Raw genomic sequence first — 16,520 nt, forward strand, 5'->3', positions numbered from 1 at the left:
CTCAAGTACCCCCCAGACTAGCCAGGGATGTCCCTGTCCCCTCCTGCAACCCCTGTGTCACTCCCTGCCTGGACAAAGGTCCCCACCTGGACAAAGGTCCTCACGTGTTCCAGTGTTTGAGACATTCCAGACAAGCACAGACGCAACAGAGGTAAAAAACCAGGGAAAAAACAGAAATTTTGCTGGGAACAAACTACTTTGGAAAAACCTTGGAGGTTTTTGGCTTTGGGGCTTTGTCCCTGCTCCTGTAAAAGGCTCCAAACTGTGCAGGGTCCCTGGAAACGCTCCATTAGAAAACCCAAGGAACGAAGAACTGAATTCCACTAAAAACAAACACGAAATTGGATTTTGGAAGAACCCTGTGGAGACCAGCTCCACCCATCCAAGCCTTGTTCTTGTTAAGCTATTTATCCCTTCCTCCTTGAAATTAAGTTCCAAAGCGTCCCCTGATAACTCTGGGATCGTACTTGGTTCCCTTCCAGAATGATCCCATAAATTACGGTACCTAGTAAATATTCTACTTTATTTTGCTTTATTTTATTTTATTTTATTTTATTTTATTTTATTTTGCTTTATTTTATTTTTTCTCTGGGATCCTGGCGCTGTTCCTTATTTTCCTACAGCTCTCCACTCATCACAACAACGGAAAATATCCATATCCATACACAAATTCCACAGGCAAAGCAAAACAACGCTGTCTTGTACTGCCCCATTCATCCCAGTGTGGCACCCAGGGCTGAATTCCCAGTTTTCTCAAGCCAATCTTACAGAAAACACAAGGCACAAAAAGAAATGAAATCAAAGACAACTCCAGACATGTTTTATTTTCAGGCAAACAACAGCAAGCCAAACCCCCCCTTGGTTATGAAATGGATTAAAAAGCAGCTTTTGAATCCATGAAATCCTCAAATTCCCTGCTTAATTAGACAAGTGACCTGATGAGAGAGGGCTGCTCCCTGCTGCTTCCAGAGCCTCCGCGTTTTCAGGGAGTCTGTTTGTGCTGCTGCTTCCAAACAGTGCTCAGCCAGGCTCTCCAAAATACAATTACACAAATAATCAGCTTCCTAATTAACAGCCACCCTGAAGGGCTGCAGGACACGCAGAGTGAGAGCCCTGAACACCCTGACAGGAACAGCAGGGCAGCAGGAGCTTCGGCAGGATTGAGCAGCCCAGAATCCATCCCCCCCCCGGGCAGGTCCTGCAGTCACAGAGCTCTGGAATCATTCAGGTTGGGAAGGATCTCCAAGGTCACCGAGTCCCAGCACTGCCCAGTGCCCACCTTGTCCCCAGCCCAGAGCTCTGAGTGCCAGCTCCAGGAATTCCTGGGACACCTCCAGGGATGGGCACTCCAAACCAGAACACAGATATTCATGGAATCATGAAGGTTGGAGAAGATCTCTAAGTTCATCCAACCACTCCCCAGCACTGCCAAGGCCACCACTGCCCCGTGTCCCCAGTGCCACATCCACATGGATTTAAATCCCTGCAGGGATGGGGACTCCACCCTGCACCTCTGCCAGGGCTGGGCAACCCCTTTAGGGAAGAAATTATCCCAGATATCCAATCTGGAATCCCTGAGGTTGGAAAAGAGCTCCAAGGTCACCAAGTCCCAGCTGTGCCCAGTGCCCACCTTGTCCCAGAGCTCTGAGTGCCAGCTCCAGGAATTCCTGGGACACCTCCAGGGATGGGCACTCCAAACCTCCCTGGGCACTTCCAATCCCTGAGCACCCTTTCCATGGGGAAATTCCTGCTCTGGCCACCCTGAGCCTGCCCTGGCCCAGCCTGAGGCCGTTCCCTCTGCTCCTGTCCCTGTTCCCTGCAGCAGATCCCAAATCCCAAATCCCAAATCCCCCCCAGCTGTCCCCTCCTGTCAGGGAGTTGTGCAGAGCCACAAGGTCCCCCCTGAGCCTCCTTTTCTCCAGGCTCAGCCCCTTCCCAGCTCCCTCAGGAATTCTCCAGCCCTTTCCCAGCTCCCTCAGTCTCCTCACACCCCTGGCTCTCTGTTCCCCCAGGTGCTCCATCTGAACCCAAGGCCATCATCTCCCTCCCCCAGCAACTCAGGTGACACCTGCCCAGGTCACAGTGCCCGTCCTGCCCACCCCACCCCGGTCACAGAAATCTCCTGGGGGCTGTGATCTCTGATATTTGCTGGGAGGAAACACCCAACTCTTTGACACTGAAGCTTTGACCAGCACAGAGACTCCGAGCTCTCAGCTGGGGAGGTTTTCCAGCACTTCCCACGGAATCAGGAAATCCAGGACAGAGGGGACCTCCAGTGGTCTCAGGTTCAGCCCTCACCATCCAAACAAGGCCAGCTTTGAAGTCGGATCTAATCTGGCTGCTCAGACCCTGGTCCAGCTGAGGTTTGATCTGGAGCTGGAGATCAAACACCAGCTCTGAGCCCGTGCCCTGCCAGGGCTCAGTTTATTCTCCCAAGCCCTGATTAGCACTTCCCTCACCCAAACCTTCTCTTGCATCTCATCCCAAACATGCTCAGCTCCAGCGAGTTTTCCTGCAGGTCCCTTTCTGCAGAGCTCCCCTCCTGTGCTGGTGCCTGGGGTTGTCCCTCCCCAGGACAGGAATTCCCATTAAATTTGTGTGGAATTTCCTGGGTTTCCTGGCAGCCCATTTACCCCCTCATGTCCTGACTCCTCTGAGAGGCAGCTCTGAGCCCCCAGTTCAAAAAATCTGAATTTTTGATATTTCCTATAAAAAAAAATCATGGAATGGTTTGGGTTGGGAGGGATTTTAAGGATCATCCAGAGCCCTGCCATGGCAGGGACACCTCCCACTGTCCCAGGTGCTCCAACCCCACTGTCCAACCTGGCCTTGGGCACTGCCAGGGATCCAGGGGCAGCCACAGCTGCTCTGGCAATTCCAGCCCAGCCCCTCCCCACCCTCCAAGCCAGGAATTCCTTCCCAATATCCCACCCAAATATCCTCTTTTCCAACTTGAAGCCTTTCCCTGTGTCCTGTCCCTCCAGCCCTTGGAAATAATCTCCCTCCAACTTTCTGTTGGATCCTTCAGGTCCTGGAAGGTACAACCACAGTCCTGCACATGTCTTTGTCCAGAGCAGCTGTGGCTGCCCCTGGATCCCTGGCAGTGCCCAAGGCCAGGTTGGACATTGGGGTTGGAGCACCTGGGACAGTGGGAGGTGTCCCTGCCATGGGATGGGGTGGGAATGGGATGGGATATAAGGTCACTTTAACCCAAACCAATTTGAGCTTCCATGAAACCACAAATTGCTCCCAACAAATTATCTTCCAGTTGGAAATTCCTCAGGTATTTCCTAGGGCTTCTGATAAAGAGAAGGATGTTCCTGTGGGATTCCTGCCCAGGGCTATAGGATATTCCTGTGGAATTTCTGCCCAGGGCTATGGGATGTTCCTGTGGGATTCCTGCCCAGGCCATGGGATGTTCCTGTGGGATTCCTGCCCAGGGCTATGGGATATTCCTGTGGGATTCCTGGCCAGGGCTATAGGATATTCCTGTAGGATTTCTGCCCAGGGCTATGGGATATTCCAGTTGGATTCCTGCCCAGGGCTATAGGATATTCCTGTGGGATTCCTGCCCAGGGCTATGGGATATTCCTGTGGGATTTCTGCCCAGGGCTATGGGATATTCCTGTAGGATTCCTGCCCAGGGCTATGGGATATTCCTGTAGGATTTCTGCCCAGGGCTATGGGATATTCTTGTGGGATTTCTGCCCAGAGCTATGGGATATTCCTGTGGGATTCTTGCCCAGGGCTATGGGATATTCCTGTGGGATTCCTGCCCAGGGCCATGGGATGTTCCTGTGGGATTCCTGCCCAGACCTATGGGATATTCCTGTGGGATTCCTGCCCATCTGATTCGGAGCTGGACCCCACAGCAGCTCAGATTGTTCCTGTTCCACAACCTCCCCTTGGGAATTCTTTGCACTTCCCAAAGTCTGTTCTTCCCTCACCTCTTTCCCTCTCCCACTGTGATCCTTCAGCCCCCAGACAGTGCCCAGCATGGATCCCATCCCATCCCATCCCATCCCATCCCATCCCATCCCATCCCATCCCATCCCATCCCATCCCATCCCATCCCATCCCATCCCATCCCATCCCATCCCATCCCATCCCTTTATCCCATCCCATCCCTGTTTTTTATCCCATCCCATCCCATCCCTGTTTTTATATCCCAGTCATTAACTCTGCTCTGGGTTTGGGCTCCAGGGTGGAGGAGCAGCCCCATCCCTGCAGCTCCCAGCCCTGGAGGTGGCTCCAGCAGGGATGAATCCACAGAATCCCCTCATTAATCCCTGTCCTTCCCCTCCTGGTTTCCTTTGATGGCTCCGACATTTTGCTTATCCTGCGCCATAAACGACAGTTTCTAATGAAATGCAAATGAAGTGCAGATTATATGCCCAGTAGTGCTTTTTTCTGTATTAAAAGGAAACCTTGGCCTCTTTATAATCTTCACTCCATCACTCAGGGACAGGTTTTAATGACTGGATGTGGCATTAATGACTGACTGGGTAACACAGTGGGGACAGTCGCAGGCTGGACTCAATCCTGGAGCTCTTTCCCAACCCAAACGTTTGGATTTTAAGGGATTTGACTCACTTGTCTCCTGGCCATGAGTTTTGTGGTGAGGAAAGTAGAAAATATTTCATTGTTTTACAATTTTGACAGCACTTCTGGTGACATCAGCTACATTCCCCAAATTATTTTGAGGGAAAACTTAATGAAAAATTAGTTCCGTTGTTAAACTGACAGAGTAGGGAAAGGAGAGGAAAAATTCCCTGATTTCTGTGCTTTCATTCCTCTTTCCTAAATGAGTTAAATAAAAATAAAAAAGGACAACCAGAAAAACCGGAAGACAAAAAACCAGGACACACCACAAGCACCTTTGGAGACCAGGAATAAAACCTCAGTTGCATCAGCAGTGGAGAAAGAGCATCCAAAAAAGAAACCATGGAATTTAATAAGCACAAAACATCAATCAATATTTGAATAAAATTAGATATTCAGGAAAAAGGGAATTGAGAACCTTCAGGTGGTCACAGGGGCAGGAACTGTGGGGAGAGGAACAGGAAATACCAGGTCAAGCTTTATTAACTGGAGTTCTACAGTCCCACAAAATCCAAATTAATTAATGAAGAGGAGAGGGGATGGATTTAGAGGATGTGACTTCTGAGGGAAAACCAAAAAAGCCACCCAGGAGGGGACGGGAAATCACCCCCAGGGTGTAAAAAAATCCTGGATAAATCAGGATCATCTCCCTGTGCTGGCACTCGCAGGGTGAGAGGGATTGGGGAAATGTTCAGGATTTAGAGGTAATAATTAAAAATACAAGAAATTTCCAACTAAAAGGCGATAAAATTCTGGAACAGCCACTTTGGACTGCATTACAGATTTATTGACATTTATCATCCCCCAAAGCAGCTCCCTCCAAGGACAGCTCCTCTCCACAGCTCCACTGCTGGAGCTCACCCAGTCAGGGAGGAAGGAAAAATGGAAATTCTCTGATATTTTTATCCCAGCTTTATCCCAGTCCTCATCTGAAATCTCCCTGAAAATCCCAGTGGGGATCTTTCCATCTTATTTTTCCATCAATCCAATGAGGTTGACATCATGAGGGTCAGCAACTCCTAAATATGGGTTGAATTCTTTGTAACATAAAAAAAATCCAGGAAAAATCAACAGGAAAGGATTGATTTCTTTATAACTACTTCAATGGTGGTCATTAAAAAAAAAAAAATCCGGGAAAAATCAAGAGGAAAGGGTTGAATTCTTTATAACCACCCCAATGGTGGTCATTAAAAAATCCAGGAAAAATCAACAGGAAAGGATTGAATTCTTTATAAACACCTCAATGGTGGACATAAAAAAAAAATCCAGGAAAAATCAACAGGAAAGCAGGACGAGTTTTTTTTCCTTGAAAACCTGAAATGAAAATCGCAATGTCCAAAGCGTCAACAATTCTGGGAAAAAGAAACCCAAGAAAATTTCTGAGGAATGAAGTGCTGAACGAAGACCAAGACTAAGATGAGGCCGTTGCTTTAGTCTGGGTTTAATTGCTCGAATTTCTGGATGAGAAACATCTCCCCTGAACTCATGGAAAACCAGAACTCCAGCGTGGCCTTTCCAGAGTGCATCCATTATTTAAAAACTAACAGTGAAATATTAAACTTTGATGAGGTTTTGTTTGCTTTGCTTTTCTGGAATCAACAGATTAAAATTCCGCCGTGTTTGTGTTATTGATTCCACCGCTGCCTCTGCAGCAGATACAAAATAAATGAGTTGCACATTAAGTCAGCCCAGGCTGAGGAGTTAATTGTTTGTGTGGTGGGTACAAATGCAATCTGTGATTTTTCTCCAACACAGCTGAAAAAAAAAATTAAAAAAAAAAAAAAAACACCCCAGGAACATGGAAAAGAGTGAAAGGCAAAGCTCCAGTGGCTCTGGCAGCTGTTATTTAAAATACATCAAAATCAAGGAGAAGCCAGCAGGGAGAATCCTGCACCGCGTGTGTCACAGCAGGGACGGGGATCATCCTGCACCCCGAGCACTGGGAACTCATCCTTATCCCAAATCCAAGAGGCTCAGAGTGCTGCTAAGTGACAATCCAAAGGGAATTCAGCCGCTTCATTTCACTCCCCAAATAATTCCCTTGTCCTCTCGTTCCTCTCCTGTTCAGACCTCGTTATCAGTTCAGGAAGATCGTTTATTAAATTGATTTTTTTTCCCCAACAATCCAACTTCCAATGGTCGGATCGATGCCCAGTTGGGTGGCTCTTATCACTCTGATGGGTAAATTCAGCTGCTCCTGATAAATAACAGTAAAATATCAATAAATCCCCTCCAGAACTAACCTGGGAGAGCTGCGACCACTCAGAGAAATCCAGGAACTTTCTCCTGGAGCATTTCCAGGGGAAGCAATGAGTCTTTCTATTGCACTTTTTTATTGTTTTGTTTTGGTTTTGATTTTTTTGTTGTTGTTGTTCAAGTTGGGATTAAAAGATTGAGAGACGGTGTTTTGTGTTTGGATTTAGTTGGTTTTTAATTTTTATTTATATTATAGTGAATGCTACAGCACTCCTAGCTAATAAGCTAAAAGTGGTGAAATGGTGATGCATTCCTTTTGTTACAAGGTGTTTTATGGCTTAACTGTTCAATTAAGAAAAGCTATTTAAATTATTTTTACTTTTGACTTAATGACTAAACACTCGTGACCCGCAGTGTGGCATTTTTTATCCAGTTAAACAAGGTTCTATCTGGAGCCATGAAGAAAAGGTGAAGAAGAAATAAACCTTGGTTCTAAAACTTTTATCTCGTTCTCCACATATTGCTGTATTCTTAAACCCCAAATTTTAGATTTTTCACCGTGTGACATTGCACACTTCTATTCACACCACACATCAGTGATTTCAGTTCTATCATTCCAGTTTGGAAGTTTTCTCCAAGGCTTCAGGTCAAAAGCAGTGTTCTCCTGGGGGTCAGTGCCGGACAGCACAGAAACTTTAAAACCTGTAATTTCCAGGGTTCCAGCACATTTTCCTTCTTTGCTGAATCCGTATTATTTCAATAACAGATCCAAACTGCGGGATCTGCTTTGAATTTTAGACAATCAGCAATGTCCACCCACAAAAATCCTTCCCATCAATGCCAGCTGAGCCTGGGCAAGGGGATAACAGATTCAAGGAAAATTCACTGAAATTCAGGAAAACTGCCTCCCATTCCTGCTCTAAAGATCCCACATTAAAATATTCTCTCAGCTTTGGGAAAAGGGACACCGCGACTTTTCCAGGAGCAGGAAAAGAAAACTCCCAATCTAAATAAGAAAGAACGGTTGTGCCTACAATCTTTTAAACAGGAGGGAGACAAGGATATAAATTCCACCGAGCAGGGTAAGGCAATCAGGGTGATAGATCCCAGCCAAGGCAGGAGAGATGGGGAATCCTAATTATTCCACAAAATTTCCCTCACCTTGGCAGCCAAATGCCTCAGTCCCATTCCCAGAAATGTTTGTTCCACCCTGAGCATCCCAGGGTGCTCACGCACTTGGAATCTCCACTTTCCGCAGGAAATTTTCCATTTTTTCCCGGCTAAAATTCCCAGGTGGGACTCCGTGGGTTGCTTTTAGAGCCAGCAAGGATTACACAGGATCAGAGAGGAGAAAGGAAGGGAAAAGTCCCCTTTTTTTCTGTGGGATTTTAGGGACTTTTTGCACCATCCCAGGGTCCTCGTGCAGTCGGAATCTGCAATTCCTGCAGGAGGCAACATTTCCTTTTTTTCCATCTAAAATTCCCAGGTGGGAACTCCGTGGGATGCTTTTACAACCAGCAGGATCGGAGAGAAGGAGGGAAGGGGAAAGCCCCTTTTTCTGTGGGATTTTAGGGACTTTTGCACCACAGCAAAAGGCAGAATTCTCTGGATGCACTCCCAGCCTCTGCACAGCCTTTCAACCCAGCAAAATCTCCTCGGGAAATCCCATTTTCCCAGAGGGAATGTTCAGGACTCAGCAACGTTTGATATTTATCCAAATTCTCCCAGTGTCCCACCAGCAGAGCAAATTCCAGCTGATTTCTGCACAACACCCTTGGTTTTCCCAAGAATATCAAGGATTAAGGATGGAGGCTCCTGCTTGATGTTCCCAAGGAATTTCCTGTAAAAAATCCAAAGCACGTCTGATACCGACCGAAATCTGCTGTACCTGCACAACATGGGATGGAAAAACCAATCCTCCCCTTCCATTTCCAGCATTTTCAGCAGCAAATTTCACTTTGTCCCTTCAACACCACCCAGCAGGCAGGACTAAAACCTCCCTCCTCTTTCTCATACTAAAATACAAATAATTTCATGCAATTTAAATAATTCTGTTCCGTCTAAACAGGGTGACTCCACATGGAAATGTTTTCCCAAATTCTTGCCTGCTTCATTCCTCTGGACTAAAAAAGAAAAAAAGAAAAAAAAAAAGAAAATAGTCCCACTTAGCTCACCATAATTCCAAGAGAATTTCTTGAGCAAGAATAAAATAAAAACCTTCCAGGGCCACTTCTAAAGATTCATTTCTGTGGGTGCTGCAAATAGGTTGTGCCCAAACATAATGAATATAATTCTCTTGTCAGGTTTAGTGTAATTTTTATTTGCTGATAGGTCCTGGATGGGATAATAAAACTTCCAATACAAACCCGTTATTGTCAGGCACAGGGAGGAAATGAGATATTTATTCCAGCCAATATCTCTGCAATGGGTGCTATTAAATAAAGGGTTTGCAATGTGGTGTTGAGGAAAAAAAATGAATATATTTGGTTAAGTGGGTAAATACCTGCAGAGGAACTGAAAATGTTGGGTTCTAAAGGGCTTTACAATCCAGGAACAGAAGGTTTTTAGGAGATGAGGAATTCAGAAAATATCATTATTGCTAAAAGTGCTGCTGAAACCAGCTCGGCTCTACACAAAAATAAAAGAATATAAGGAAAGTGTTGGGAAAGGGAGTCAAGGAGACACCTTTTTTTTTTTTTAAATAGGAAAAGCCCCAAAAAATCTGAACTGCTGGCATGTCCTGGCTCAGCACAGGAAATGCCACAGCAGGACATTTTTCAGAGTCACATTAAAGGATCCACTCAGCCCTTCCCTGCTCATTTCTCCCAGCCCCAATTCCTGGAGCTCAGGGCAGCAAATGAGGGATATCAAGGAAAATAAACCCCCCCAAAAAAAGATGGGAAAGGATTTTCAAGCACCCAAATATATCCCCCATTCTGTCAGTGGCCAAAGCTGAGAAGTCTCAAATTTAAATTGTTGCAAAAGGTTTTAAAATGAATAAAAAATTTCCCAGGTTTAACCAGGTTCCACAAAGCAGTGACAAAAAAGAAATTAATGGTGGAGTTCATTTTTTTTTAATTATTATTACTATTGCTATTATTTATTTATTTCTATTTCTATTTCTATTTCTATTTCTATTTCTATTTCTATTTCTATTTCTATTTCTATTTCTATTTTATTAGTATTAGTATTAGTAGTATTGTTTATAATAGCTTTAAATATTGCATTTAAGATCAGATTATCTTCAGACAAATTGAAAATACTCTTTGGGATGATCCATTATGCACAGATCAAAAATAACACAAAAACTTTGCTTTAATAGCCCTGAAATAGAGAATTTTGGTGCTTTCAAGGCAAGGAGTGTCTTTCAAACACGAATTTCTTTGTTTTTGCACCAAAGAAATTGGACTAAATCTATCTGAAATAAAAAATAAAAACCTGTGCTAGACAGGAAAGAAAAATTTAGACGCAGAACTTGAGCCGTCTCCAAATGCTCAAGGCCATAAAAAGATCCAGGATTTCATTCAGGAGCTCGTAATGAGCCAGAATTATCCAAGCAGGCTGCTCCAAAAACCATTCCCAGACCGGGTAACAGCAGGGAGGAGATTTGGGAATGCCCCTCCTGAACCTCCCTCTCCCTCAGGGAGCATTACTGGAAATAATTCCATGGAAAATGGGAATTATTTCCCCACAATTTGTGGAACCCGGAGCCGTGGGGGGCTCAGGGGAGGCACCTGACATTTTCCTCCAGTGTTTAACAGCAAATGCCACAATAAATGGAATTAAAACTGGATCCAGCAGGAGCTGTTTGGGAGGCCCCTCTGATATAAAGGAGAGGAACCAAAACATTCCCAGAAAAGCCCAGGAAAGATGGGATGGACCAGGTATAAAGCAGGAATAAAACAGGAATAAAGCAGGAATAAAGTGGGAATGGAGCGGGAGCAGAGCAAGAATAAAGTGGGAAAAAAGCAGGAATAAATGAGGAGTAAAGCAGGAATGCAGCAGGAATAAAGTGGGAATGGAGTGGGAGTAGAGCAGGAATAAATTGGGAATAAAGCAGGAATGGAGCAGGAATAAATTGGGAATAAGGCAGGAATGGCGCAGGAATAAATTGGGAATAAATTGGGAATAAAGCAGGAATAAAACAGGAATAAAGAATTAATAAAGAAGGAATAAAAATGGAATAAAGCAGGAATAAAGCTGGAATAAATCAGGAATAAATTGAGAATAAAGCAGGAATAAAGCAGGAAGGGAGCAAGAATAAATTGGGAATAAATTGGGAATAAAACAGGAATGGAGCAGGAATAAAGCAGGAATAAAACAGGAATAAAGAATTAATAAAGAAGGAATAAATTGGGAATAAAGCAGGGATAAAGCAGGAATGGAGCAGGAATAAATTGGGAATAAATTTGGAATAAATTGGGAATAAAGCAGGAATGGAGCAGGAATACATTGGGAATAAATTGGGAATAAAGCAGGAATAAAACAGGAATAAAGAATTAATAAAGAAGGAATAAAACTGGAATAAAGCAGGAATAAAGCTGGAATAAATCAGGAATAAATTGAGAATAAAGCAGGAATAAAGCAAGAATAAATCAGGAATAAATTGAGAATAAGGCAGGAATAAAGCAGGAATGGAGCAGGAATAAACCAGGAATAAAACAGGAATAAAGAATTAATAAAGAAGGAATAAATTGGGAATAAAGCAGGAATAAAGAATTAATAAAGAAGGAATAAAACAGGAATAAAGCAGGAATAAAGCTGGAATAAATCAGGAATAAATTGAGAATAAATTGGGAATAAAGCAGGAATGGAGCAGGAATAAATTGGGAATAAATTTGGAATAAATTGGGAATAAAGCAGGAATGGAGCAGGAATAAATTGGGAATAAATTGGGAATAAATTGGGAATAAAGCAGGAATGGAGCAGGAATAAAGCAGGAATAAATTGGGAATAAAGCAGAAATAAAGAATGAATAAAGCAGGAATAAAACAGGAATAAAGAATGAATAAAACAGGAATAAAGCTGGAATAAATCACTAATAAATTGGGAATAAAGTGGGAATAAAGCAGGAATGGAGCAGGAACAAATCAGGAATAAAAGGCGAAAGAAGCAGGAATAAAGTGGGAATGGAGTGGGAATAGAGCAGGTATAAAATGGGAATAAAATGGGAATTATACGGGAATAAAACAGGAATGAGGCAATTTGTGCTCACTGCAGCCCTGGATGGGCCTTTCCCATTCCCAGATTGTTTTCCACGGCCTCTGTCAGCAGCTGCTCTAATGCAGAAAAATAAATCCTGGAATCATCTTTAGAGTGAAAATAAACCATGGAGCTCCACCCTCACAGACTTCAGCAGAAATGGAAAGAATTCCACCCCTCTCCTTCCCCACTCTCCCAAATTCCCGAGTTATTCCAAACTATTCCAGTGTCTATTGAGGCAGTCTCACCTCTCCATTTTAAAACAGTTTTTGTTTTCCCTAATCCAACAATTTTCCTTGATATTCATCCCTTGTTTCCCACAGCCTCTCCATTTTTTCCATTTTTATTATTTTTTTTTTGTGGCTGTTTTGGGTTTTTCCTCCTGTTTATGCCAAGAACTTGATTTGCTCCACCCCACAACGAGCGGATCTGTGACTATAAAAAGACAAAAGAACCCAAATTATTTGCACCAAAAAAACAGAGCCCATATTTCCCTTGGAATTTCCAGCCTGGAATATTGGCATGTTCCAACACTTAAATGATATCAGAGCTCAGATCTTCAAGAGGGAGCTGCCAGGGTTGCTGGGAATTTATTCCAAATAATCCAATTATTCCTGCTTCGAGGGAAGTTTTGAAGGGCAATACAAGGGTGGATAAAATTCAGAACCTGTCATTACCAGAGAATACTCAGAGAAATAAAAGTCTGCACCTTTTGTACACAAGAACAGGAATTAAATTGTTGTTTTTTTTTTTTTCTCCGGGAAAGAGAGGAGAGGCTTTGGAGAGATTTGCTGAAACCGGCAGCAGACAAAAGAGACAACTTGAATATCAAAGGAAAGAGCAGAGAACAACCAATAAAACATAAATTAAAATGGAATACAGATGTTTTCACAGCCTACACATGTCTTCACAATGCACTAAACCAGAAGAAGGATGATAAAAGAGCCTCGAGATGAGAAATTGTGAAGATTCCTTGGCTTCAGGGAAAATCCAGCAGAAATTATTCCAGGGCAAAGAGCATTTCAATCCTAAAAGATGTGCAGAGGTTGAATAGGGCACAATTATTAAACTGGCTTTTCCAAACACACAACCTGAGTTTGGGCACTGACCTTAGCAGGCAGGTTTAAAACTGGGATTAAACAGATCAGGAGGGATTTTTGAGGGATCACAGGGGTTCATGAATAAGCGGGAACATTCATGTCATGATCATTAGAATTCAAAAAAAGATGGAATTCTTACAGTGTGGAGGAGTTCAGGAACACAGAGCAGGTTGAATGCAAGGCTAAAAGCTGGAAAATCCCAAAATAACAATTACCAGGAGCTCAGTTCTGCTCTGCTCCCACTGTTGGCATCAAACACATTTGGGATGGTTCGGGGTTCCCTGCCTGCTTTCCCACCTCTGAAGGGATCGGGGGATCCCAAATCCCAGAATCCCAGACTGGTTTGGGTGGGAAGGGACCTCAAATCCCACCCAGTGCCACCCCTGGTTGGGCAGGGACACCTCCCACTGTCCCAGGTGCTCCAACCCCAATGTCCAACCTGGCCTTGGGCACTGCCAGGGATCCAGGGGCAGCCACAGCTGCTCTGGCAATTCCAGCCCAGCCAGGAATTCCCAATTCCCAGCATCCCATCCAGCCCTGCCCTCTGTCCATGTGAAGCCATTCCCTGTGTCCTGTCCCTCCATCCCTTGTCCCCAGTCCCTCTCCAGCTCTCCTGGATCCCCTTTGGGCTCTGAGCTCTCCCTGGATCCTTCTCCTGCCCAGGTGAACATTCCCAGCTCTCCCAGCCTGGCTCCACCAAGCCCCGGCAGGTGCCACTCCCAGGTGTCCCCAGCTGCCACTTGGGGCCATCAAACCCCTCCCACCCAAGTGGAACCTGGCAGATCCCATCCCAACCCCTCCTTCCTTAAGATTTTTCCAGGGGCTGCCTCCTGGGATTGGACAGGGCAGAGTTTTGATCGAGGTCAATGGAAACCTGGGGATTTGGGGATTTTCTCCTCTTTCCCAGAGGAAGCCCAGCCCTGCCCCATGTGCCCAAGTGCCACATCCACGACTTTTAAATCCCCCAGGAATGGCAACTCCATGCTGCCCCGGGAAGTGGAAAAGTCTGGAAATGTGGATTTTCCCAATGTTCAGAGCTGGTTTTGCCCCAAATCTCTGAGCTCCAGCGATAATTCCGATGAGCTCTGTCCTCCCCAGGAACACAAACCAGGCTGGAGCATTCAGAGCCATAATTACCATTTTTAGCTCTCATTTCCATCCAGACAATAATTGATCTGCATTTCCAAGAGAACAACAAACCTGGATATCTCTTATTTCCCTCTTCCCTCCTGCTCTCATCCTCTAGAGCCACTTTTATCTTTATTAAACCCCGCACCGAACAAAGGATAAATCCATTTTCAACATAAATAATAAACATTAAAATAAATAAACACTGCTGCCTGCTGCCCAGCCACGAATTTAAAGTGCCACGGCAGAACAGAGATGTTTGCTAATTAGCAGAGTTTATTTTAACTCACCATAAACATCTCAAAAAGAAAATATTTGAGTCCAGCAAATCATTTTTGATCTTAATCACTTTGTGCCCAAGCAACATTTGCAGCAGAAAGTCACCCAGCAGAGGAGCAATAAAAAGCATTTTATTACAAACATGATTTTTTCAGTGTTTTAATACTTGGAGATTTTTAATTTATTGTAAGCAAATGATGCATGAAATACTTTTTAATGCCTGGAACACTCGACGTAAAATTGCATGGGCACAAAAATAATCTGATTTTATTTTTACTGAATGGATTCTAAGGGTTTTAAGCCTCATCTGCATCATTAAACAGCATCAATGTTACCTCTCATGCTTCTAATTAATGACTGTGGGATGAGCATTCCCTCCTCCACCCAGTGCCAGAGAAGCTCAGGATCCAAAATCCTGAGGGATTTGAGGGCGTTTTGTGGGTTGAGATCCAGCATTTAATGGAAGGAAAGAGGAACAATGCTGGGATCCACCAACCACCTGAGGTTTGGTAGAAGAAAAGGGGCTCCAGGTATGTGAGAAGATTCCCAAGTGCAGGCTCAGGGTGGCCACAGCAGGAATTTCCCCATGGAAAGGGTGCTCAGGGATTGGAAGTGCCCAGGGAGGTTTGGAGTGCCCATCCCTGGAGGTGTCCCAGGAATTCCTGGAGGAATTCCATCGCTCAGAGCTCTGGGCTGGGCTGAGATGTGGGAAGCCATTCCCGGTGTCCTGTCCCTCCATCCCTTGTCCTCTCCAGCCCCAGGCAGGGTGGGAATGTTCCTGCAGCCCCAGGACCAGGACACCCCGGGCAGGAGCTCCAAAAACACCTGGAAATGGTTCCTGAGGGGCTCCTGGGCACTCCCAGTTTTATTTTGAACTAGGTAAATCCTCTCAAAGCACCTCCTCCCTCCCAAGAATTAACAATTTTATCCTTTTAAGAAGTTATTTTAAGAATATCCAGGCTTAGCTAGAAGTGAAAGTGAAACCTTTCCATCTTGGAGAACGTGAGGAATATTAAACTTTCCATCGCCGCAGCCTCTCTGGGAATTCTGAGAACCTCCCCACCCTCACAGAGAAGGTTGGGAAGGTGATCCTGCGTTATTCCTTCCATGTTTTGGAGAAGGAAGTTCAGCAGTGCTTTGGGAGAGTCCATGGGGAAAAGGAAGAGCTCAGAGGAGGGGCAGGCAAAGCCCAGGGAAGGATGAAGGATGGATGTGAGCTCCACTCTAACACTAATGACAAAACCATAAATCAGGGCCAGGATTAATAAAAAGGATCCTGCGTGGAGCTGCCCAGGAGAGGTTTCTGATTGATTTTTGGATCACTCAGGTAATTCCAAGATCAATAGGACACAAAATCCACCTATTTGTGCTTGTTAGCAGCACAATTAGAGTTTGGAACAGGCTCTGCTGATAAAACCTGTTCCATAAGGGAGACAAGGGATGGAGGGACAGGACACAGGGAATGGCTTCAGATTGGAAAAGGGGAGGTTTGGGTGGGATACTGGGAATTGGGAATTCCTGGCTGGGCTGGAATTGCCAGAGCAGCTGTGGCTGCCCCTGGATCCCTGGCAGTGCCCAAGGCCAGGTTGGACATTGGGGTTGGAGCACCTGGGACAGTGGGAGGTGTCCCTGCCGTGGAATGGGGTGGGGTGGGTGGGATTTGAGATCCCTTCCCACCCAAACCAGTCTGGGATTCTCCGTGACTGGGAGAGGCTGGAAGCAGCAAAGAGCAGGAAACTCCCCAGGCTGGAGCTGCTCCAGGAGCTGTTCCTCATGGGAGATTTGCAGTTCAACCCAGCCACTCCTGAGGAGCCTTGTGCCAGGATTGCAAGCACTGCTTTTCCTCCAAAAACACAGCAAAATGGACAAATTCCAAGCTCCAGCAAATTCCTTTTTCACTCCATCCCTGTTCTGATCCCCTGCTGCATTCCACACAAAAATCCCTCCTGCCCTCATTTTTGCCAGATTTATGCAACCCATCTGTTCTGCTAAACTCTTCCCAGCTTTTAAGGC

Source organism: Cinclus cinclus, chromosome 6 (genome assembly GCF_963662255.1).
Source record: "Cinclus cinclus chromosome 6, bCinCin1.1, whole genome shotgun sequence".
NCBI classification, from domain to species: Eukaryota; Metazoa; Chordata; class Aves; order Passeriformes; family Cinclidae; genus Cinclus; species Cinclus cinclus.